Consider the following 22,913-nt stretch of genomic DNA (forward strand, 5'->3'; position numbering starts at 1 on the left):
GGGGCGGCGGAAGGGGGCAGGTACCTTGACCTTGAGCAGCTAAGGGCCCTGTGGTCCACTGGGTTCACCCTCCAGGGAAGCAGACGCCCCCGCTGGCCTCCTGGCCTGCACAGCGGCGGCCTGGGCCCTGGACCAGCCTCCCCCTTCCCACCAGGCCTGCTAATGAGGAGCGGCTTCTCCAGGGGCAGAGGGCTGTGCTCCCGGCAGGCGGACTGATGGTGGACGATGGAGGGTGAGTGTGTCTGCCTGCGTTCTTTTACCTTCTCCAGAAAGGTCACCAAGGGGTCTGCATTACGAGCGGTCTTGAGCCGGGTAGGATTTTCTCCTACAGTTTCATCTACTCCCTGGATGGCCCCCAGTGTGTGAGCCGCTGACAATTCTCAGTCTGTGCAATTGATTTCCTGGAAGCGGTGGCCCAGCCAGCAGCCAGTGCTGGATATGTGCTGGGGGGACGGGGGCGGAGGAGGCTCCTTGGCAGGGCGCGCACTTCTACCCACTCGAGGTATCAGCACCCACAGAAATACTTGTATGTGTGCACCAAGAGGCATGGGCAAGGATGCTGGTTGTAGAATTGTTTGCATGGAAAAAAATCTGTTCATGGGAGGTGGGAGGGGCGGCTGCAGTCTGAGTGTGGATGGGGTCCCCTGATTGTGCAGCAGTACCACTTACCACAATCGCCTTTTGACCCGTGCTCCCCAGAGTCGGGCCGCAACAGGGACCCTGAGTGAGGGAGTGAGTGGGAAGGGGGTGGTTGAATCAACTGTTACATTCGCACATGCAATACTAAGCAGAAATTAGAAAAAAGAAAAAAAGCCACAGCAGACGAGGATACTCCGTATATGTGGTCATGAAAAAAATGTCCAAGATATATTGTTATGGGGGAGAAGTTGCAGGACAATATGGTCGGCTTGATCCCATTTATGTAAAAGCAAAGAAAAATAAACATCCTGGCATCATACACACATGGGTGTGTGTGTGTATGTGTGTATATGTGTGTGTGTGTGTGTGTGTGTGTGTAAATGCCCAGAAAAGGTCTGGGATGATATACAGCCAACTGCTAATATAGGTTACTGCTAAGGACGCAGGGATATTGGTGAGAGATGGGAAAAAAAGGAACTTTTCACTTTTTCTCTTTTTACTTCTGTGTTCACATTTTTTTATGGAGAGAAAAAAGCTAGTGTAAAGAAAAGTACCCGGGACTTCCCTGGTGGCACAGTGGATAAGATGCCATGCTCCCAATGCAGGGGGCCCGGGTTCGATCCCTGGTCAGGGAACTAGATCCCACATGCATGCCACAACTAAAGAGTTTGCATGCCACAGCTAAGGAGCCCACGAGCCACAACTAAGACCCGGTGCAACCAAATAAATAAATATTAAAAAATAAAAAAAAAGAAAAGTACCCTCATTTCCTCTGTGCTCCTTGCCTAACTCCCTCATCTACCAGAGACTTCTGCAAGTTCCCACTCCTTACTGTACTTTTTGGGACAGTGAGTTCCTCCAAGGTCTCTTAGTTTTTTCTTTTGAAGGAGGAACCCTGGCTGGGAGAGCTGGACGTGACCTGGATCCATATCAAAGGCCGCTGTGACATTGGCGCGGACCAATAACAGCCCAACATCCATCCTGGCCTTCTGACCTGCATCCCCTGCTCTGGTGGCCAGGTTGTCCAGTAGACCCTGCAGAGACAACCTGTGGGGTGAAGCCCCTCTGAGGGGGCGGCCTGCAGCAGGGGAGGTGCGTGGGAAGGAGCCCAACAAGGCTGTTTGGTCATCACCAGCTCTGATCTATTCTATGCTGACACCTCTGCAAGCAGGTGCGACCACATCCAGTTCGTCCAGGCTCAGCTAGGGAACTTCACCCTGTCCCTCTCCTGCGATGAACCTGGCTTCAGGTGCTCGCAGTGTTGACACCCAGGCAGCTCGCGACTCAGTGGGTCATAGCCACCTGCTTCTGCTGGTGTTTTACTGGGATGCTTCTTGAGGATAAGGAGAAGTTTCTATCCTAAGTTCCTTTCCCGGCATTGAGGATGGAGGTACTTCCCCAGCCACAGGATCCACCTTCTCACCAGTGCTTCCTGAAAGTTAAAACATTGGCAAGAGGTCAGGTGACTGGTCAGAAGCCATATGACGCAGCCCCTCCCATCCTCTCGCCTCAGCCAGACTGGACACCTGGGTGACCTGCTACTCCCGAGGGTCCCCAGGGCCGAGGAACCCTCTGACTGGGCTTCTTGGTGATGGGAGCTGATGCAGGGCTGCACCACTTAGGATGCCTACAAGGCCAAGGTGACCCAAACCCTGTCCAGCTCATCTTAGGCACTCCAGTTGCTCCAGCACGCCTGCTCCTGCTTGCCTGCTCCTGCTTGCCTCGGGGCCTTTGCATAAGCCAGTAGGTCTCAAACTTGTGTGGGCATCAGAATCCCCCCGAGGGCTTACTCAAGATTTCTCGGCCTCACCCCCAGAGTCCCCGATTCAGTAAGTCTGGGGTGAGGCCCAAGAATCTGCATTTCTAACAAGTTCCCAGGTGATCTCATGCTGCCCAGCCAGGCACCACCCTTTGAGAGTTGCAGGTGTAAGCCATCCCCTCATCTGCCACTCCCTCAGGAAGCCTTCCTGGACTTTTCCAAGAGACATGAGTGTTCCCCACCATGTGCTTTCATGGGACCTGGTACTTCTCTTCATGGCACTTATCACATTTTGCAATTACTATAAATTTGTGAAAATGTTAAATTGATGCCAGTCTCCCTCTTAAGCGTATGTCTGTTTTGTTTCCCCTTGTCTCCCTGGTGCCCAGCACAGTGCCTTGTACATAGTAGGTGCTCAACAAATAGTTGCTGTATGAATGAATGAGTGAATGAATGAATACATGCAAAAGACACTCAGAAGCTTGTCGTGGTTACCACTGGCTCAGGCGACTCTGGGCTCTAGTAGCACAGTGAGGGGAAGCGGAGGGAAATGGTTTGGAACACAGCTGTGGGGGTTCAAACCCAGCTGGTGTTATTAGCTGTATGACCTTGGGTTGGTCACTTAACCTCTCTGTGTGTTGCCTTGCTCATCTATACAATGGGACTAGTAAGGGTACCCAGTTCACAGGGTTATATAGGATTAACTGAGTAATCCATCTAGAATGCTTACATGTATGCCTGCCACATGTTAAGTGCTATCTAAAATTATGTCTTATTGTTATCAAAGTGCCTGGCAGTGAGGCCCTTCTTGCTTTTATCAGACTCTGTCCAGGGATCAGCTTCTGGAGAGTTCCCTCTGGTAGACTTGGGTAAGACCTAGACGAAGGAATTAACCCAGAGTCTGCATTTGGATGGACTTTCCCAGAATTTGCTGTGCCCACCTGCCCGGGCTCAATGATGGTTGCGGGCAGTGTGTGTCTGGGGGGTGGGGACATGGCTGCCACCCTTCTGCCTGTCCCCACGTGCTTGGAGCGGGCGTTTCTGACCTTCCCTCACTGCCTGCCTGGCATGGAGCTGACTCACCGCCAGGAGCGGGTGGTGATTAGTATGCAGGGCAGGTACTGGGAGGAAAGCTGTCTCCACGCAACAGCTCTTGATGTGTTCCTCTGATTAATGTGGCAGAGAGAACATTGCAGCTTTTTCCTGAATGGTTGCCACGTGGAGCCAGAGTCATTAGCATTGCATCTCCTGCTTGCCATGACCTGCTGACCACCCTAAGTAGATAAAAATGAAAATGGCCAAGACAGCTGCAAGGCTCAGAAACAAACTGCCTGGTGGCTCTGCAGCCACGGGAGAGTCTTTCATGTGGAAGTTTTCCGGAACAGCCCCGCCTTCCCCATCCTCTCGCACCCCTGCTAAACTAACTAAAGCCATCCTTAAAGTTTCTGCTTCTGTCACTGCTGGTCCCCAGTGAGGGCAGAACCCCTTTCTGGGCAATGGAGCCCAAGTATGAGTGTAAGCGTCATTGCCTCCCCCACAGGTGTGTGCCCAGGTGAAATATGATGGGAGGAGGGGAAAGGGTACCAGGTAGAGGGATCAGATTGGGTGAAGGACAAGGTGGTGGGAGGGAGCTAGAGCACTGAGGGGTCCGTGCTGGGCAGAGAGAGCAGGTGGGGTGGAGCAAGAAAGGGGACTGGGGACCCAGACTTTATCCTGAGGGCAATGGGGAGTAACATCGCGTGGAGGGATGGTATCTCATCAGCAGTAAGACCGGGCGTTATAATGATCCCTCTGTCTCCAGCGTGATGGATATTGGGGGCCCCATGTAGAAGTGTGGGGAACAGTTAGGAGGCCGTTGCCATAATCCAGGTGGGCTATACTGCTGCCTTGAATTGACACCACACATTCCTCAGGGCAGTTCCTCCGAAACCCCGGGAGTTGGGGTATCAAAAGCTTGCGTTGCTCGGGGAAACTGAGACAAGCAGTGGTGGCTTGGGAGGTGACAGCCTCACCAGGATGGGAGTGATGGTGGGGAGGAGTTCCTTCTGTAACTTTGCTCTTTCCTTGGCTCTGTGGGCCTGGATTCATGTTACCATGCTGTTCTGAATTAGTGGTCTTGGATTTTTTTTTCCTAATTTGCTATTTTTGTTCTCTGGGTCTCAGTTTCGCAGTCCATGCAGTGGGGGAGAGGCAGGGAGCTCAGAGAATGGCCCCTGGGCTGCCTGGGAAGGATAATGAACGATAAGGCGGGCCCAGGTAGCACGCTCGAGCTCCTGCCTGCTCCATACCCACCCCACCCCCGCCACGGAGCCTCTGCCACCACCCTGCACATCACCGTCAGAGCCCCATTTGGGTGCTGGTCTTCAAAGCCAGCCCCACCACATCCACTTGCCAGAAAGCAGGCCTCTGAACTCAGCCCAGGCTGGAAGGGAATGAGCAATGGCGCTAATTGCGGAGTCGGCAGGAGAGGCTGGGAGGAGCAGCCGAGAGAGAGAGAAATCATCTTGTGATGCGCCAATTACTGATCAGCTGGGACATAATTGCGGGGCTGCCATCCCGGCTGCTGGAGGTACCAGGCCTCCCTCTCGTTAATCAACGATAATCCAGAATTACGACCCTTAATGATTTGCAAAGACACTTATGCGCGCACACACACACACACACACACACACACATGCTCTCACACGGACACAAGTAATTGATAATCAACCATGTAATTTGAGGCAATAATTCTGTCCGGGCCAGAGAACAGGATCCACCCTGCCAGCAAAACAGAGCCCAAATCACAGCCCACCCAGCGATGGGTGGCAACTTCTCTAGGGGAGGGAGGCTCCTTTCCTTCTCTAGAGTGGGTGCCGAGGGGGCCCCCAATTATCCCTAGGCAGAAGGAGTACAGACATTTTTTTGTTTCCTACTTTTACTTACCTATATCTTCTAATTTTTGCATATTATACTTTGTAGCATTTAGAAACACCATTGCCATTGTTGTCGCTTATTCAGGGCCCTAAACCAATGGTCTCTAACTTAGTGCACATTCAAATCATCTAGGGAGATGGTTAAAAATGTGGATTCCTGCGCCATGCTCCCGGATATTTAGACTCAAGAACCGGGTGTGGGACCCAGGAATCTACATATTTAATCAGTGTCTCAAGTGATTTGGGCATAGATGATCCGCAGACTACACTTTAAGAAGCAATACCCTAAACCAGTGGCTCCCCACCCTGACTGCACAATGAGATGACTTAAGGAGATTTTAGAAAATTCTGTTGCCTGGGCTCCACCCCCAGGGATGTAAGACTTCATTGATTGGGGTGCCCACTGGGCATCAGGATTTTTTTTTAAAGGACCACAGGTGATTCTAACCATCAGCCAAGGGTGAGACCCATGCCTTATCATTCCAGATGGGCTCAACTGGCATCTGTCTTCCCAGCCTGTTCCTGTTCTTTACCTTGGGAACTGCTACCTCGATTGCCTCAAACTTGAACACGCATATGAATCACTTGGGCTTTTGTTAAAATGCAAGTTCTGGTTCAGGAGGTGGGGATGGGAGGGCCGCGACCCTAGACACATTTCCAGGTGATGATGATGATGCTGGTCCTGGAGAGGCAAGACTCTCTTTTCCTTGTTCAAGGCCCAAGCGTGTGAATTTTGGTGCCAGAAAGTCCTGTTTACGGAGCTCTGCTTCTGGGGAAACTCAGTGCTGGTGCTGGCTCTGCAAAGATGAATCCATCCCACTCTTGTTCAGGTGGCTGACTGCAAGTCACATGTTCGGTTCTTCCAGGGTCTTGAGAACAAGACACGCTCAGGCTAACTCAGGTGATGGGGCCCCTGGGAAGCAGGGGAAAATGGTGCCTGCCTTGCAGAAAACAAGATAAGATAAATTCTTGTAACGCCAGGCACAGAGCAAGAAGCAGTCATTGGGCTGGAGGGCCAGGTAAGACAAAACATAGGCATGTGCCTTGTGGTGGGGGCCTTGTGGGCTTTAGCAAATCCCTGGAAATGACAGCTTCCTGGGATTAGGCACGGGAGGAAGGCTGCCAGTGGGGAAGCTGGGGATGCTTGTTAGTCTCTCACCATGGCCACAAGCATCTCGCATTCCAGGGTGAGCATGCTGCTGTGTCCATCTAGAGGAGAAATCTGTTTCCCTTCCTCCTGAACTTGGACTGGCCACATGACTTGCTTTGACCAGTAGAATTCAGTGCAAGTGACGCTATGCCAGCTCCACAGCTGGCCCCTAAGGAGCCTGGCAGCTTCTGCTTTCATCCTTTGGAAGCCAGCTGCCATGTAAGAAACCAACCACCCTGAAGCCACCATGCTGGCCACATGGGTGAGGCCAGGCAGAGGAGCGCTGAGCTGCCAGGCATGTGAATAAGGCTTCTCGGCCCTTCCCTCCCAGTCCAGCTGCCAATGCAGAATGATCCCAGCTAATGCCACGTGGAGCAGAAGAACCGACAAGTTGAGCCCTGCCCAGATCCCTGACTCACAAAATCATAAGAACAAGTGCGTTGTTGTTTAAAGTCACTAACATCTCAAGTCCACTGTCACACAGCAGTAGATAAAAGAAAAACTTGGGTTCTTGTCTCAGTTCTGACACCCATAGGTGAGACCAGTACACTTGTCAGACCTCAGCTTCTTCCTCCGCAAAATGAGGGTTAAATGAAATCATGCATCTCAAACCTGGTGCCCAGGGCCTGGCACACTGCTCTGCTCACCAGATAATCATAATCTATGATTATTACTGAAGCCGTGCCAAGGTTCCCATACCTCTGCTCCACCCAGACTGAGCGACGTCCATTCAGATCCTCTTGTCCCAGGTCCTCACATGAACGGCCATCATTCTCCTCTGATGGGAATGGCCTGTCACCATGGCAGCACACTGGCTAAGAACAGTGGCTTCTGAGCCAGAAAAGCATGGATGTCCTTTTCTGCCAGTTTCTAGCTTTGTGACCTCAGGCAAGTTATTTAATGTCACTGAGCCTTAGTTTCTTTGCCTGAAAAGAGAGGAAGTCAGCCAAGCTCCTCCTCCAGGAAGCCTACCCTGATTAACCTCTCCCCACCATATGTCTCTAATTAGTGTTTTGTCGTGTCCTATTTACAAGGCAGGTGCTAATTTCTGAACTTTCAGAAGAGGGATGAAATTACCTACACAGGTTGGAAAAAGGGTGTGGAGGACCCTTGAGCATGCTTCATTAATAAAAATAACCCCTCTTCATCAAGTCCAAAGAGTTTGCTAAGTAGTTTGCATGTATTGTCCTCACAACACACCTGTGAGGGGAGGACCACTGTCACCATTCCCCCTGTGGGGTGTGAGGGTCCTTACCTTAGGAGCTGGGTGGGGCCTCGCAGTGGACACTCGCTCGTTGCTGTGTCAAGCGTATTTGTGTGTATGGACACTAATCCTTCTCCCTACATACCTTAGGGACTAATAACAAAATATGCAAGAGAAATATTTATAGAAATCAAAACAGATGATTTTTTGTCTAACTGGTGCAACCTGCCCTGCCTTCAGGCTGAATCCAGAAGTGGATCCCTTCTCACTAACCTTACTACCACCCGCCTGGTTCCAGCCACCATCCCTTTGCCTCTATCCCTCCAATAGCCTGGTCCCCATGCTCTCCCGCCGTTCTCCTGACAGAATGATCCTGCTCAAATGCAGGACGGATGATGTCACCCGTCTGCTGAAAACCCTGCAATGGCTCCACCTCACTCAGAGTAAACACCAGTGCCCTCCCAATGGCCCTCAAAGCCCAACACCACCTGCTCCTCCCCATTCCCTCTCTGACCACATGTCCTATTCCCCTCCCTTGTTCTCTCCAGGACGGCTTCTCTGTCATCAGACATGTTCTTGCGTCAGGGCCTTTGCATCACCATTTCCTCTGCCTGGAAGCCTCTTTTACTAAATAACTACGTGGTCCACTCTCTCACCTCCTTTAGATCTTTACTTAAATGTCACCTTTTTAATGAGGTCTTCCCTGACCACTCCATTTAAAATTACCCCCCTATTCTGGGGCACCCAAACCCCCTCTTTTGCTTTAGTTTTCTCCATAGCACATATTACCAGCAAATGTCATGTTTGTGCCAGTTGCTTATTTATTTTTCTGTCAACACACACAAACATAGTAGAATGTAAGCTCTGTGTGGGATTTGTGTCTGTTTTATTTACTGCTATTGCTTCAATACCTGGCAGTAGCTCAATAAAACCTTGTTACATGAATGAATGCAAAAGCACACATACACACAGAGTGTGAGATGATACTGCAGACAGCCTTAAAAAATAAACCGGACCCAACTTGGGTAGTTTTGAGACGGGTGTTAAAACACTCCTCTGGTATCAGTTGGTTTCAGCCCTCACCTTTGCTCTGTGTGTGTGTGCGTGCACATGTGTGTGCATCTGTGCACTTCTACAGTAAAGGCCACTGGGAATGGAAACTTGTTGATTGTGGTAGCGATGATGGATCTTAATAAAAATTCATTGAGAACATCTTTCCCTATCCTCCTCAAGCCCTCAAAATCATACCACGTGAGACCGGATTCGCCCAGTGGTCTGGGAGAGAACAGGGATCCGGGAAGGCAAAGGCCCCCACCAGGTGACACTGTGAGGCGAAGCAGCCCAATTAACTCAAGGAGAAATACCTGCTGTGGCCTGGATCGTGCAGTGTGGGGACTTGCCATCCCAGTAACATGCCCACGATCCTCCCACATCCACTCCGATGGTCTCTCATTAGAGGTTAGGGCCCCATCATTATCCTGGAGCGGAAAGGTCTAGAGCTAGGGGTCTGCCTGGGTACCTGGTGGGTGGGAGAAGCTGGGCAGCCTGGCATGCCACAGGAGCGTGACAGGGTCCCTTCCGAATGAACCAGAGCCACAGCCCAGGTTCAAAGGGATGAGGTTTTCCTTGAGAAGACATGGCTGTTGGTGATGGCTTTCAACTCCCCCCAAATGACAGAGTCCTTGAGATCCACACCTAGGGTCCCTACCCTCTGGTATGGGGGTAAGGGGTAGAGAAGACTTGTGTTACAGAGGAGGAAACTGAAGCTCAGAGGGATTATGTGGCCTGTCCAAGGTCACTCCACCCACTACAAGTCCAAGATGCAAGGAATTTTGCTCACTGCTGTATCCAACGCAGATGGTTTCTGGGGTGGTCTCTGAGCTTGAACTGATGCCTGGTTGACTCTAAAATTAATTGGCTCCAAAAACCGAGCTTCCCTGTCACTCATGTTGTTTGTAACTCACTGTCAGTCATCCTTCCAACAACCTGGCGCGTTGCCAGGTGGGTGACACCTCATGGGTGCTCTGTGACTACTGGGTTCAATCTACCAGGCAGCAGCACGCTGTGCTAGCAAGGATCCCCCTTCACGGCCCCAGCACCCTGAGCCTGCAGGCCTGCACCTTTGCTCCCAGCCAGCAGGGGGCGCACACACATTGTTTCTAGTGGGCTTCTCACCAACCTCCCCAGGTGCCCTTTGCGGTTCTCCCCTCCTGTGATTGAGCGTGTGTTGCACACACAGGGGCCCTACTTGAAGCAGCCTATTTAATGTCAGGAGCCTTCAAATTGTGCGGTCGTCCCCAGCAGGCAGCCCCCTGGCAATGCATAGGATCTAATATTTACTGAGTGGTTCCTACCCCAGGCACCGTGCTAGGCACTTGACAAGCATGATCAATTTTACAAATAAGAATACTAAGTTTTGGATTTCCCTGGTGGCGCAGTGGTTAAGAATCCGCCTGCCAATTCAGGGGACACGGGTTCGAGCCCTGGTCTGGGAAGATCCCACATGCCACAGAGCCACTAAGCCCGTGCGCCACGACTACTGAACCTGCGCTCTAGAGCCTGCACGCCACAACTACTGAGCCCACGTGCCACAACTACTGAAGCCTGTGCACCTAGAGCCCGTGCTCCGCAACAAGAGAAGCCACCACAATGAGAAGCCTGTGCACCGCAGCGACGAGTAGCCCCTGCTCGCCACGACTAGAGAAAGCCTGCACCCAGCAACGAAGACCCAACGCAGCCAAAAATAAATAAATAAAATAAATAAATTTTTAAAAAAAGAACGTTTAAAAAAATTATTAAAAAAAAATACTGTCTCTATTTTTACCTCATTTTAAGAGCAAGAATACTGAGGTTTGGGGCCAAGTGGCTACCCTTGAGACCTCCCCTTTCTGCTCCAAGGTGGTGGGCGTGGGGTGGCGATGGGGGGCACTGGCTGAGGCCTGGGCCTCCAGAGAGGACTGGATTAGAAAGAATCCTTCCCAGAAGAGGAATGGTTCCTGCCCCAGTTCTGCCTGGGTTCCAGCCTCCTCGTGTTTTGTCACTGTTCTCCAAAGCTCTGGGCGGGCCCCTTGAGCAGGGCTGCCAGCTCCGTGCTGCTCTGATGGAGCACCCAGGGACACTTCCTCTTGGTGTCAATTCCAGCCACCTGGCACACACTGGCGAGTGTCCTGGGTGGTGACGTTGGTAGTGATGGTGGGGAGGGGAGGGCCAGCCTCATGGGAGGGGAGAAAGCATCAGAACATGTCACAGTGGACAAGCTAGCTCACCCCCTCTGCCATTTTACATGCAAGGAAACAAACCCAGAGAGGGGAGGCCACTGGCCCAAGGTCACCCAGCTTGTAATGGCAGAGCCAGGGCTGGAACCCAGGTCTCTGAGCTGCTAGGCTTTCTTCAGGCTTTAGGTGACCATGTTATTTGGGGCCTGGAATTGCCTCTTTCCCACCACCCAGCTGCCCACCACATCCCTGCCATGTTCCATGTCAAACCCTGCCCATCTTGATCGAGGCCCGGCCTCCTGCCCCTCTGCCATGAGGACTTCTCTCCCTGTGTTGGAACCATCGCTCTTTAACTGGCCTGTAGCACATGCATTCTATTCTGGGTTGACTTGCCTCTTCTCTCCAGTGGATCTTTGAGACAAGTGCCAAGGGGTAGGGCAGTACAATGGATAAGGCACTGGGCCAGGCACCCAGACACCTGAATTTGAACTCGGCTGAGCCGCTAACTTGCAGCGTGTCTCAGGGAGGTCACTTCCCTGGGCCTCAGTTTCCCCTCTGGTCTAGATCAGGACTTCTCAGACTCTGTCCGTGGAGTCTGCCTCTGACCAGAGTGGACAGGGCCCTGCCCAAGATTCAACTGCAGCAATCTTGCTTTTTTTTCTTTCTTAAATACTTGGGTTTTTGTGAGGGGGAGTGGGGGAAGGTTCTGAGGCCAAGAGAAGCGTGAAAACCATTTTGAGGTCCTTTCTAGTCTAATCTTGCTGTTCTTTGTATCTCTCTCACCCCCCAGTCGCTAGCAGGAATATGGCATCTTGCATAGAATAGTCTAAATAAATATTTGGTGGACAGGATGAATGTCAGTGCCAGGAAGCAGGACCGTGCTGAACCTGGCTGGGCAGGGGAGGGGCCCAGCAGGAAGAAAACAGCCAGAGGGCAGCTGGAGGGAAAGGGGGCCTGGAACCGGCCTCTAAGGGGAAGAGGGCCTTCGAAAAGGGAGCCGAGGATGCCTTGCGTCTGCAGCTTTCTGCTCCCCGCCTCCTCCAGGTTCCCTCTTGGCTTGCCCCTGAGGTGACAATGCCTCCCCCGTAACCCTGCTGCAGGGGCCACAGTGTCCTCGCACAAACCCTGCTCCGTACCCTGCTGCCAGGGCCGCCCACGCAGATGGGCGGACATGCGTCTGGCAGACACTGGTGCGGCTGAGCGCTCCACACACTGGTGTGGAGGAAAACTCTGGCCTGGTCAGCAGGCCAAAAGCTAGGTGGGACACCCGGCCCCAAGGCCCCCAAAGGCAGGCCTTTCGAGCTGCAGGAGTCTGCGGGGCCTCCCTGGACATTCTTGGAGGGAGCGGTGTTGTGTGCCTTTTGTCAGTGGTAGGCCATGTTCTACGCGGTGTGGGTATGTTAGTTCTGCTTCCGAATCTTGGCTCCTCCTGGAGCTACCAATTACACTCTAGCCTTCATCCCGGAGCAGGACTTCCATGCCCCAGGGTAATCAGGGACCACCCCGATTGCACAAGTGTGGCCGCCTGCAATTAGAAAAGCCTGTGTCGTGCAGTGTTTACCTCTGACCGGAGTAAGAGGAGGCCTGAGAAGTACAAAGGAAAACCACGGTTACAGCCCCAAGAAGCTCCATCAGGACACTTCCTAACATAATGTTTAAATTTCACTGTCATCGTCATCTTCGTTGTCATTCCAGTACCCACCCACCTCTGCACTGCTTTAAACCTTACTGCGTTACCATCTGCCACGTCTTTGGGGTCATTCATGCATTCACCTTGGAATGTCTCAGCAGGAAGCTTTTTAATCTTTGTTAAGAACGAAACATGCCAGGCACTGTGTTAGGTACTTTATCAACTTTATTTTATTTAGTCATCACCACAACTCCATGAAGTTGATCTGTTAGAATCCTTTTAGCTGCAAGTAACAGCTACCTTAATAATACTGGATTGAGCTAGGGGTCCCTCACTGAACAGTGAAGGAACTGATGATCTCAGGAAAAAGTCCAGAGATGGGTGGCTCTAGGTGCTGAATGTGGCACCAGGACCCCAGTTCTTTCCACGGTTCCATTCTGTCGTCTTTAGTGTGTTGGCTTGACTCTCTGAGTAGTTGCCTTCATCACAACAAGATGGCTGCTGTGGCCCCAGCCATCACTCCAGACATAACATCCAGCTGCAGAAGGACAACTGTTTCTTTCACGTTTTAAGAGGAGGGGAATATTTCCTAGAACAACTCTCTAGACAAACCCCTCAAAGATCCCTCCCTACATCTCATTGACCAGAACTGAGTCACAGATCCATCCCAAAAAGAATCACTGACAAGGGGAATATTATACCAAGATTTGTTTAGACTCATCAGGATTTCCCCCTTTCCCACCCTGGGCATGAGGCAGAGGGGGTGGATTCCTGAAAAAAAAATTTAGGGCACTAAGGAAGAAAGCAGGAGTGACTATTGGGTGGTAATCAACAATGTCTGCCACACAGGTAATTACTGTTATCTCCATTTTACAGATGGGAAAACTGAAGCTAAGAGAGATGAAGCAATGACTTAAAGTCACAGTAAGAGGCCAAGTTAGGATCTGAACCCAGAACTGTTTGACTCTAAAGTCCTAGCTCTTTCTACTGTAGGATGCACCAAGCACTATTCTACATCTGCTTGTGAGTAAGAAAGACTGTTATATGCACATCTACTTCAAATTCTTGCTGAAACAAGGGAGGGTATAAATAATATACAGATACACTCATATATTATTTTACTGACAATAAAGTTATGTCATAAGAGTTTACATTAAGGTAGGTATTTATTAGCATTTATTTAGGGCCTTCTAGGTGACTTGGGGATAGAAGGGTAAGCCCTAGACTTGAACTTCATGAGTCCCCAGTGGGGGAGTTGTATGAACAGATAACTACAGTTCTTTGTGATACATGCAGACTGTCGTTGAAGTAAGAGCAGGGAAATGTGGGAGACCAGTTTCACAGGAAAGGTAAAAACTGAGTTGGGTTTTGAAAGATACACAGAAGTTTGCTCAAAGAAGCAGAGGGGAAAGCATTCTTTCTAGGCAGAGAAAAGAGCCCTGCAAAGGCAAGGGGCAGGAAGAGATAGAAAGGCGGGTGGGAGGCAGTTTCCCAGGGGCCTTGCGTTCCAAACTAAGGAGTTTGTCTTGATTCTGTTAGGCGCCTGGAAGATTTTTAAGCAGGAAAGTAAAGCAATCAGATTTGAATGATTTTGAAGACTTGGAACCCCTAATGAACCCAAGTGAACGTGAGTAGGCAACGTGGAAGAGAGGAATCAACGGCTAAGACACAGATGTGTGCTCCAGACGTGTGGATCCCGACACAAGTTAAGTCACAGAGGAGGAACGAGAAGGAGTTCTCCCCTCATCAGCACTGCGTCCAGCTGTTCTTGGGGCCCAATGTGCCACACAGGGATGTGCGGGACCTTCCAAGGGCTTGGGAAAACCCACAGAGACTATGAATAACTTGATTAATGTATCCATACAGAACAAACATACTGACTCTGAGATTGTTACTAAAAGGTAGCATTGAGTGTTTACTATATTCTAGGCACTCTGCCAAGTACTCTATATACATTATCTTATTTAATTCTTACAACAATCTAATAAAGAAGGTTTAGGCTAAATTACATGAAATTGCCAGTATTTGATGTGTTTAATTTATGAGAACAGGGAAGGAACCTGGAGGTTGGCACGGGTCACACAATCACACAAAGCCAACTTACGATTCAAACTCAGGTCTGTCTGATAAGGACTCTAGAACAGGGGTCCCCAACCCCCGGGCCGCGGACCGGTAGTGGTCTGCGGCCTGTTAGGAACTGGGCCGCACAGCAGGAGGTGAGCGGCGGGCAGCAAGTGAAGCTTCATCTGCCGCTCCCCATCGCTCGCATTACCACCAGAACCACCACCTCACCCCTCCCCCCGGCCGTGGAAAAATTGTCTTCCAGGAAACTGGTCCCTGGTGCCAAAAAGGTAGGGGACCGCTGCTCTAGAGTAAGGCAACCCTGAGTTCTAACTGCAGCCACCACTTACTAGCTGTGTGTCCTGGGACAGGTTGCTTAACCTCTCTGAGCTTCCTTTTCTTTATCTATACAGTGGGGAAAATAACGGAACCCCTTCATTAGGTGTGGATTAGAATAGAGAATGCATTAAAACTCTCAGCACAATGCCAGACACAGAAGAGGCTCCCAATGAATGTTAGCTGTGCCTATCATCGTTGTTATTAATATTCCAAAGTCTGGGCTGTTAAGCACCTTCCCAACCCGCTGCGGGGTGGGATGCCTTCTGGAGTCACTGTGTCCCGTGGGCAGAAAGGAAAGAGATTCTATTGCAGGAACCATGACAGTGTTACTGGTAAATAATCTTCAAGCTCATGGGCCGAGGAGAGCCCGAAGCTGTGTCCTCTAGCTTCCAGCACTGCAGACCCCTGCTTGCCCCTTCCTCTCCTGAGGTCTCTGGGCCCTCACAGCCACAGGGGATGACCCAGGAGGAAGCAGCCTTTGCACTGGAGAGTGGCTGGGGCAGCTCTGCCCTCATTTGGGGCGGCCCTCCTACGGAGCTATTTCTGCTCCTTTTCTCATGAACCAGCCTAAATGGAGTGTATTTCCAGGAAAGCCCGGCTGCCTTTGCTTTCAAGAGCTGCGACTACCAGTGAGGGGTCCTGTGAGTCCCCATCGCCCTCGGGCCTCATGTATGCGTTTTCTGGTTTTGTGTACAGATGTTTCCGATACATGCATGCATGCAGCTGTGTTTGTGTTTCTGGGCCCAAGGGGAGCTGTGCTGGCATGGGCTGGAGGTTGACACCACCCTTGGCAGCAAGAGCCCCAGGACACCTTATGCCCATTACATTCCATGCCTGGGTGGGATCCCTGCCTGCTGGGTGAGTATTGACCTCCTGCACCTTTCCAGCTAAACTTCCAAGTGTTCTTTAGGCAGAAATTACAAGTGCTGTTAACTTGAGAATGCAGTTCAAACCCTGACACCCAGCTGTTCTCAGGTCATCTACTGGAGATGGGGTGCTTCTCGCACAAACTGACATGGAGGCAGCTGCGGTAATAAAAGACTGAAAGAAGAGAACAGGCGGGCCAGCTAAACTGTACCTTCGTTTCAGTGCTTTTGGATGTGCACAGATCTTTCTGGTACCGTCTGCCCTTTTGCTTGGCTGGCCTCTTGCACAAGACCTGGCTGCCCCCAGCTCAGTCTCTCTGAAAAACATGGTTAACCCCCTCCAGAGAAACACAGAATACAGACACTCCTTATGCATTTTCCTGCAAGCATTCTATAGCTCCAGCCTGGAAAAGCTTCCAAAAGTTTTTTGAACCAAAGATAATAATAATAATAATAAAAGAGGTGGGGGAGGAGAAAAGCTTGGGCAAACGTTCCTGTTGATTAATATTCAAGGGAACAGACTTGGATTGTAGGGAAAGGAAAAAGGAAGGGTTTTCCAGGTCAGTATAAACATTTGTGCTGTTTGCTTTAAAGGCACTTTCAAAATAGTTGGCCTCCCCAAAGCGATTTTTTGGAATCTACCCAGAGGGCAAAAACTTACCCTTCCTTCCCCCATCTGGAAAGCTTCCACACCAGAGGCCCCACTCATTCCTGAGCTCTGGCTTTAGAAAGAAGGACTTTCCCAACCTTCCAAGATTCCTTGCCCTCCCTCACCCGGCTGACCCACAAGGAGTTTGTGTTGGCTCCACCCTGCAGCAGCTGCATTCCAGCTGTGGCGCTGCTGTTAGGAAACATTTAGGAATCCTCTGGCTGGAAAGGTAAATGAGAAATGTGTCCTAATGACACCTGAATGCTGGCGAAAATCTGCAAACAGAGACGCCCAAGGAACAGATTCTGGACTTTGAGTCCCTTTTACAATTCTGCTGTGCAAAGAGCCAGCTGTTAGCTAACAGGAAAGGTTTTTAGTGGTCTCATGGATAAAAGTGCTGACCAGACTGACCCCCCACCCCTACTGTGACATGCAAGAAAATGAAAGTCAAACATATTTGTGAAGCGTCAAAAATATTTTCACTTACTCATGAGTGCTCATCTTTTTAATTAAAGCACAGCATCTTGCTCAAAACAAGCCTCTGGAACAACAAAGTAATCAGAACCTTAATTTAGGGATTTGCCAGCTGATCTTGACTGCTGTGGGAAGGTTATAGCAGTAGCTTAGAGGCAGACGATGGGGTGAATGTCTCCCAGGAGCTTCCCTAGTCTTCGGAAGACAGTGTCTGCCGGAGGATTCGGGTGTAGAGGGGGTGCCTCAGAAACCAGCAAGGATCCTTTAAATGCATAGAAGTTGCCAGACAGGACAAGCCTGAGCAAATGGCTTTTTCGCAGCTGAAGTCCTCAGCAGCTGTTAGGATGAATGCCACCAAGCCGACCTGGTTGCCAGGAGTGCTGCAGCCTTCACTGGGGTCTTTCCCCTCAGTCTCTTTGCCATCATATTATCTTCCGGGACTGCGCTGTAGACCCTCAGATTAATGATAGCCCATCTCACTACCTGGTTTTAGAACAGCCGGCAGTAGCTGCCGAGCTACACTCTATCTTATCCTAACCTCTTCCTTTCTTGGCTCTTGAGATTCTGTACCTTTTCCCTAGCTTCATCGGCCACCCAGCCAGACAGCAACAATTAACCACCATGGAAATGCTTTGAGAATCCAGTAGCCAGGGTGAGAACCTCTGTGAAGTCCTCCATTAATTCCTGGTACTGAAAACGCATATGGAAATTTAGTAGGAGAGCTGGTGGCCTATGTTCCAGGGGGGCCACCCAGCTATTGTGAAAGCTTCCTTCTCTCCACTTCTTCCTTCTCCTGCTGTCCCACTTCAAACACTCCCTACCGTCTACCTTTTAACACCTCCAAGGCCACCACTGTCACTGCCACCACCGCCCCTCCCCGCCGGCCTAACCACCCACTTCCCATCCAGGTCCTTTCAGAGTGCAGTCTGCGTGGTTGCCATGGAGAGCAGCCCCTACCCCCCGTGCCCTTGGGGGCTTTGAGACCCTAGAAGGAAAGCACCGGGAAACCAGAAATCGGCTCCCTCCCGAAAACAATGGCTTCCAGGGTCTGTGCCAGACACACTCACAGCACCCGAAATAGACTCATTGTCCTCTTGTGCAATATCCAGGAATTTGGTGAAACTCATCATTTTTCAGGTTACCGATAATGCAAGTTTGGAAACTGAAACAGGAAGGAACACAGGCTGAAAAAGCTTTTATCCAGCACACAGCATTTCTCTCTCCAGATGCAAGACCATTTTTTTGGTTGTTGTTGTTTTTTTATTTTTTTTCCAGCAGTACTTTGGTGGGGTTAAAATTAGCTGGCAGCATTCTGGTCACATGCTAGACAGCAAAACAAAAGGGAGTTGTTCCCTGGCAGCCCCTGAAGCAGACCTTCCTAATCCACGGACTTCTGGGAAGCTGGCTCCTCAGGCCCTGGGACTGAGGGACCACACCACCGACTCCCCTCTGTCGTCATCTTGCTGTAATGGGCACAACTGGGTAGTGTCTAGGCTGTTTTGAATCTCAGGGCATGCCTCCATTTGGAAAGACATTCAAGGGCCCCAAAATGGCTTTTTCGGATCCTCCCATTTGGGAGAGGAAGGTTGAAAAAAGGAAGAACTTTTGAAGGCAACAAAGAAGCAGACACCACAAGGACATTGAGAGAGAGAGAGAGGGAGAAAGGTGGGGGACAGTGTCTGAGATGTGAGCGCGGGCACCACCTTCTGGGGGCATGGGCTGCTCTGGGCATGGCTAAAACGCCAAATCGTACATCTGAGCTCTATGTAGCCAGCTCTTTGGATGGATTCTTTATCTCTGAACCCTGATGATAGGGGCTCATCATGATCTGCTTTGTTCTTTCCAGCTTAAAACTGTTATCAGAAGCCCTAGATGAAAAATACAGCCTCTGATTCACGCACATAGTCAGGAAACATCCCTTGTGCTCAGTGTAGAAACATGCCGGTCAACCTGAGAAAGAAATCACCACCACAAAATATGCTTTTGGCTTGCCAAAGCTCAGCAGCTGTGAGAGCCAAAAACTCAGCTGCCTGGATTTTCTGGGGAAGGTGGGGGCCGAGTAGGGGGTGGTATGGGGGTGGCGATGGGGGAGAGAGAGGGGCTTTCTCAATCACCTGATTACTGCCTCCAACTCCTGTTTAATTCCAAGCCAAAAACCACCTTGGAACATCTCAAGAGCCAACTGCTCCTAAAAGTCGCGTTCAGCACTATCTCATCCAGCTCTGCGCCTGCTGGCGAGGTGAAGCAGATGGCTTTTATTGATTAATATATTTATTTGGAAGGGGCTCCTTGAAGTAAGGAAATTCCAGTGAAATAGAACGCCCTGGCCAGAACTGCCGTGACAATCATAAGCAGACACCCAGAGAGAGGCGGGTTAAAAGACACTGCAGCTTAGCCCCAGGAAGCTGGGGCATTTTCCGTCTTTCTCCCAGCCGGCCTCCGTGTCAGCGTGCACTTATGAAGAAATACCTCATTTGGTTCAACCTTCTGTGGTATTCAAGGGTTTGAGTGAGCTATGTGGAGCCCACTTTGTCAAAAGGGCTTCACAAACCAAACAGGCCTCTGACTTGGATCTTATCCTGAAGCCTTCATTATATAGACAGACCCAACAGAAATTCCTACTGCCTTAACGCCCAGCACATAAAGTCCTCTTTAATAAACATATACCATTTTTCAGTGGAACAGCCTCAAGGTGTCAAAAGTACATAAAGGTCTGAAAGCTGAAACCCTAGATAAACAGTGTGCTGAAATATATTTAGCAGAAAATATTGAAAGCCACGGGAAAAATATGTTCTCTTCCTGGGATGTTAACGAAGGTTTAAGTTCAGGAAACCTTCAGGAAATAGCGAGTTGGGTTGAGAAGGAATACTGCTCAATGTAAATAAATCGCTAAACCTCCTTGGCCTCCACAGGCCTTGGCTGGAATGGAGTATTTCATTTTTTCCCCCCATTAAACAGGCCACCCGGAGAGCTGGCATTACAGACCTGAACATGTACCAAATCTGAGTGTGCTATTTTGTTTCTGTACATTGAATCAGACTGTATTTCAAATAGCAGCTTGTGCAAAACGGGCGGGGGTAGGGGGCGGGGGGGGGGGGGGGAGGGAGGAGCGGCCAGCCATCCAGACAGGCACACCCTAACACTCAGCGTAAATGAAAGACCTGTTTCACCTCCAATCACCCGATGTCTTGTCTCAGACAGGAACGTATCCTCTGTTGTTGTTGCCCAGGGTGATGTCATGCTCATTCTAAAGGCCATGGTTCTAAGGGACTCGGTTGCTGCAATACCGTGCCTTCAGAAAGACCTAGATTTCCTGACGTCTCAGGGTAGGGAGAGAGAGAACAAGGAAAGGACAGGCAGCCACTCTCCCCAAGATGGATGCTGTATGATGTAAGTTGCTGGCTAAAATATCTGGCATCCTTGCCGTTTTAAGTTGCCAGCTAAATATTATTAAAAAGATAAAATACACGCAAACTGTGCAGAATGTAGGGCTGCTGTGTTTACATCCGGGTTGTGATGACTCAAAGACTTAGACTTGGGCTTACTGAAAAGCTCTATTAAAAACACAGCTTTGTGAGAGCCCCCAGGGAGCGGGAAGCAGGGCTTGGGGAGGGGGATTGCTTGGGTGGCTGGTGGGGAGTATGGTGACCCGCCCAAGGACGGTGCCGAGGCCTGTGGTCCTGGTTGGCACTTAACGCCAGGGAAGTGCCTAGGGGTTAATCTCCGCTTCGGCTTCGGCACCAGAGCGGGGAGGGTTAACCTTTTTCCAGAACATTTATTTCACCATCTCACTGACTAGAGGGAGGAGGGGCGGGAGGCAGAGCGAGAGCCTGCCGAGCTGAGAGGCTGCGGATCACAAGGCCATTCTGATAGCCTCCTGTCCCCATGGCAACCGCAACGGCATTTATCAGTTCCTTCTGCGCACAGGCACAGCAAATCTGCATTGCACATGGCAGGCTTCCAGCATTTCAAATGAAAGAACACTTTGAACGGCTGCCAAGTTTGGAAGGAGCATAACTGTCAGGGATGCTTAAAGCTGGCAGTTTATACTGGGGAGGCTTTCGTTTCCCAGAATCCTCCGGGCCTGGCGAGCTGCCAAGTACTTAGCGGAAGCTAAAAAGTAACTCGCTCCCCTCCCTCCCCTCCCCCTGCTCACGCTCCCCCTCCACGCCATTCACCGCAGTGCTCTCAAAATTTTCCACATGTCCTGTGTCACCAGTGCAGACTGTACAATGAAAACCAGAACGCTGGCTACCCATGACAGGGCTTTTATTAATAATTGGGGGAGGGAGGGCCGGCTGGGATCAGACACTGACAGCCGGGGCACCGGGTCTCCGCTGTACCTGCCAGAACCACTGGGTGTGAACCTATGTGGGGTGTGTGCGTGTGTGCCTTTCAGCCTTAAAAATACATTAATAAAAATAAAAGCAGCTTCAGAACTGTAGACACCCTGAGTACCGGGGCCCGGGCGGGGGATGGGGGGGGGGTTCGGTTGGGTGCTTTGGAGCTTCCTTTAGGGTGGGGAATTGAGGTCATGCAGGCAGTGCTGTTCAGATCCAGCCTTTCCAAGAGCCCTGGGGAAAAGGGTTGTTATTGAGAACCGAGTCTGTTTCTGGAGCTTTCCTTGAATCTCTCGGGTGTCGTGGTGAGAGCTCTGAGGCCACCGATGGGGAGAGAGCTCGGAGATGGTTTTCAATGGAAAGTTTACCAGATAACTTCTGTCAGGCACAGCCCAGAGCACAAGGGCTTCTACCAGCAGAAACTGGAAATTGGCATAGTGTTCACTGTGCTAAATTGTTTTTTTTAAAAAAATCATAATCTACACTGAGATCAAGGGCCCGGGCTTTATTTTCCAGCACAAATAGAATGAAAATTGTCTGCTGCTTAGGCGGTTGGATAGAGTTCAGGAAAACTATGTCTGGCATTAATTCCAAAGTGGAGGTTTTGGTTCAAACGAGGCCCATTAATTTCAGTAAACTGTTTTCACTAGTCCAGACCCTGCTGTGCAAGGACTATTTATTACCTTTTGCTAACCTGATGTCTGCAGAGTTGTAAAGCAAAGGAAAAAAAAAAAATCCAGGGTGGAGATATCTATATCTTGGATCAAATGGGTTTTGCACCTTCCCTTTGGAAGCCATGTTTTATGGGGTATTTTCTATCCCTGGTTTTTCTTTATCAGACTGTTTTTTAAAATCCATCTTGCAATGAATTTGAGAAAAAATCCTGATGGAGAGGAACCTGGCGAGAGTAAATATCTATCTCTTGCCTCCTTCAGAAGGATACCTCCCAGCCGCAGGGATGTTTTGTGTGCCTGTCCCTGGCTTGCAGGCTGCAGGCCCAGTGCAAAGTCCTGACGTGATTCACCCTGACGATCTGGTCTAAAATACACCAAGACAGTCAATTTTGGCATTTGTTCTCCCCTAGGAATTTTACTAGCTGCCTTAGAAAAGCACATAAATTGCTTCCCCCTCCCCTTTTTTCCATGCCTCCTCTGTTCATCCCCCCACCCCAGTCCATCTAGATGTCATTTCAAAGGGAAGGATGAAAAGGGGGGATCTGTCAGGTGGTCAGGTTTGTGAATGTGTCTTTCCAGCCCCCAACACACACACACACACACACACACACACACACACACAGCTGAGAATGTTAATCAGAATTAAAAGCCAGTCAGTACTATTAAAGCATCAAACATGAAGACTTAGAGAACGAGGGGAAATATGGGGAGTAGAGGCAGTGGCAATGGAATATATGGAATATAATGGAATATAATTCAGTCCTCTGCGCTGACATTCTAAAATAAAGGAGGGGAAAGGTAGCACCAATTTGGTCAGCTTGTCAAATGTCAAAATTATTGGTCTTTCCTTTTAACTACCCTCCCCATTCGCCCCCCCTCTGCCCCGCCCCACACAGTCAAGTTCTTGACTTTCCCAAGTGTGATTAATGTCTGGCAGAGGCCAGAAACAGGAGTAGGGTTCTTGGCTGCCCGTCTGATAAACAATCTGTTCTTGGGAA

General features: G+C 50.2%; 1 long non-coding RNA gene across 1 annotated transcript; it reads right to left on the bottom strand.

Moving 5' to 3' along the window:
• Positions 1-473: 473 nt before the first annotated feature.
• On the bottom strand, positions 474-20,999 carry LOC309655964. Its single transcript, XR_014261081.1, has 3 exons — positions 15,991-20,999; positions 5,847-13,050; positions 474-2,071 (listed from the first exon to the last, which is right to left on the bottom strand). It is a non-coding gene; the product is annotated as an uncharacterized lncRNA (long non-coding RNA).
• Between the last annotated feature and the right edge of the window lie 1,914 nt (positions 21,000-22,913).

The sequence above is a fragment of the Balaenoptera physalus genome (assembly GCF_965194825.1).
Source record: "Balaenoptera physalus genome assembly, chromosome: 2".
Taxonomy (NCBI): Eukaryota; Metazoa; Chordata; class Mammalia; order Artiodactyla; family Balaenopteridae; genus Balaenoptera; species Balaenoptera physalus.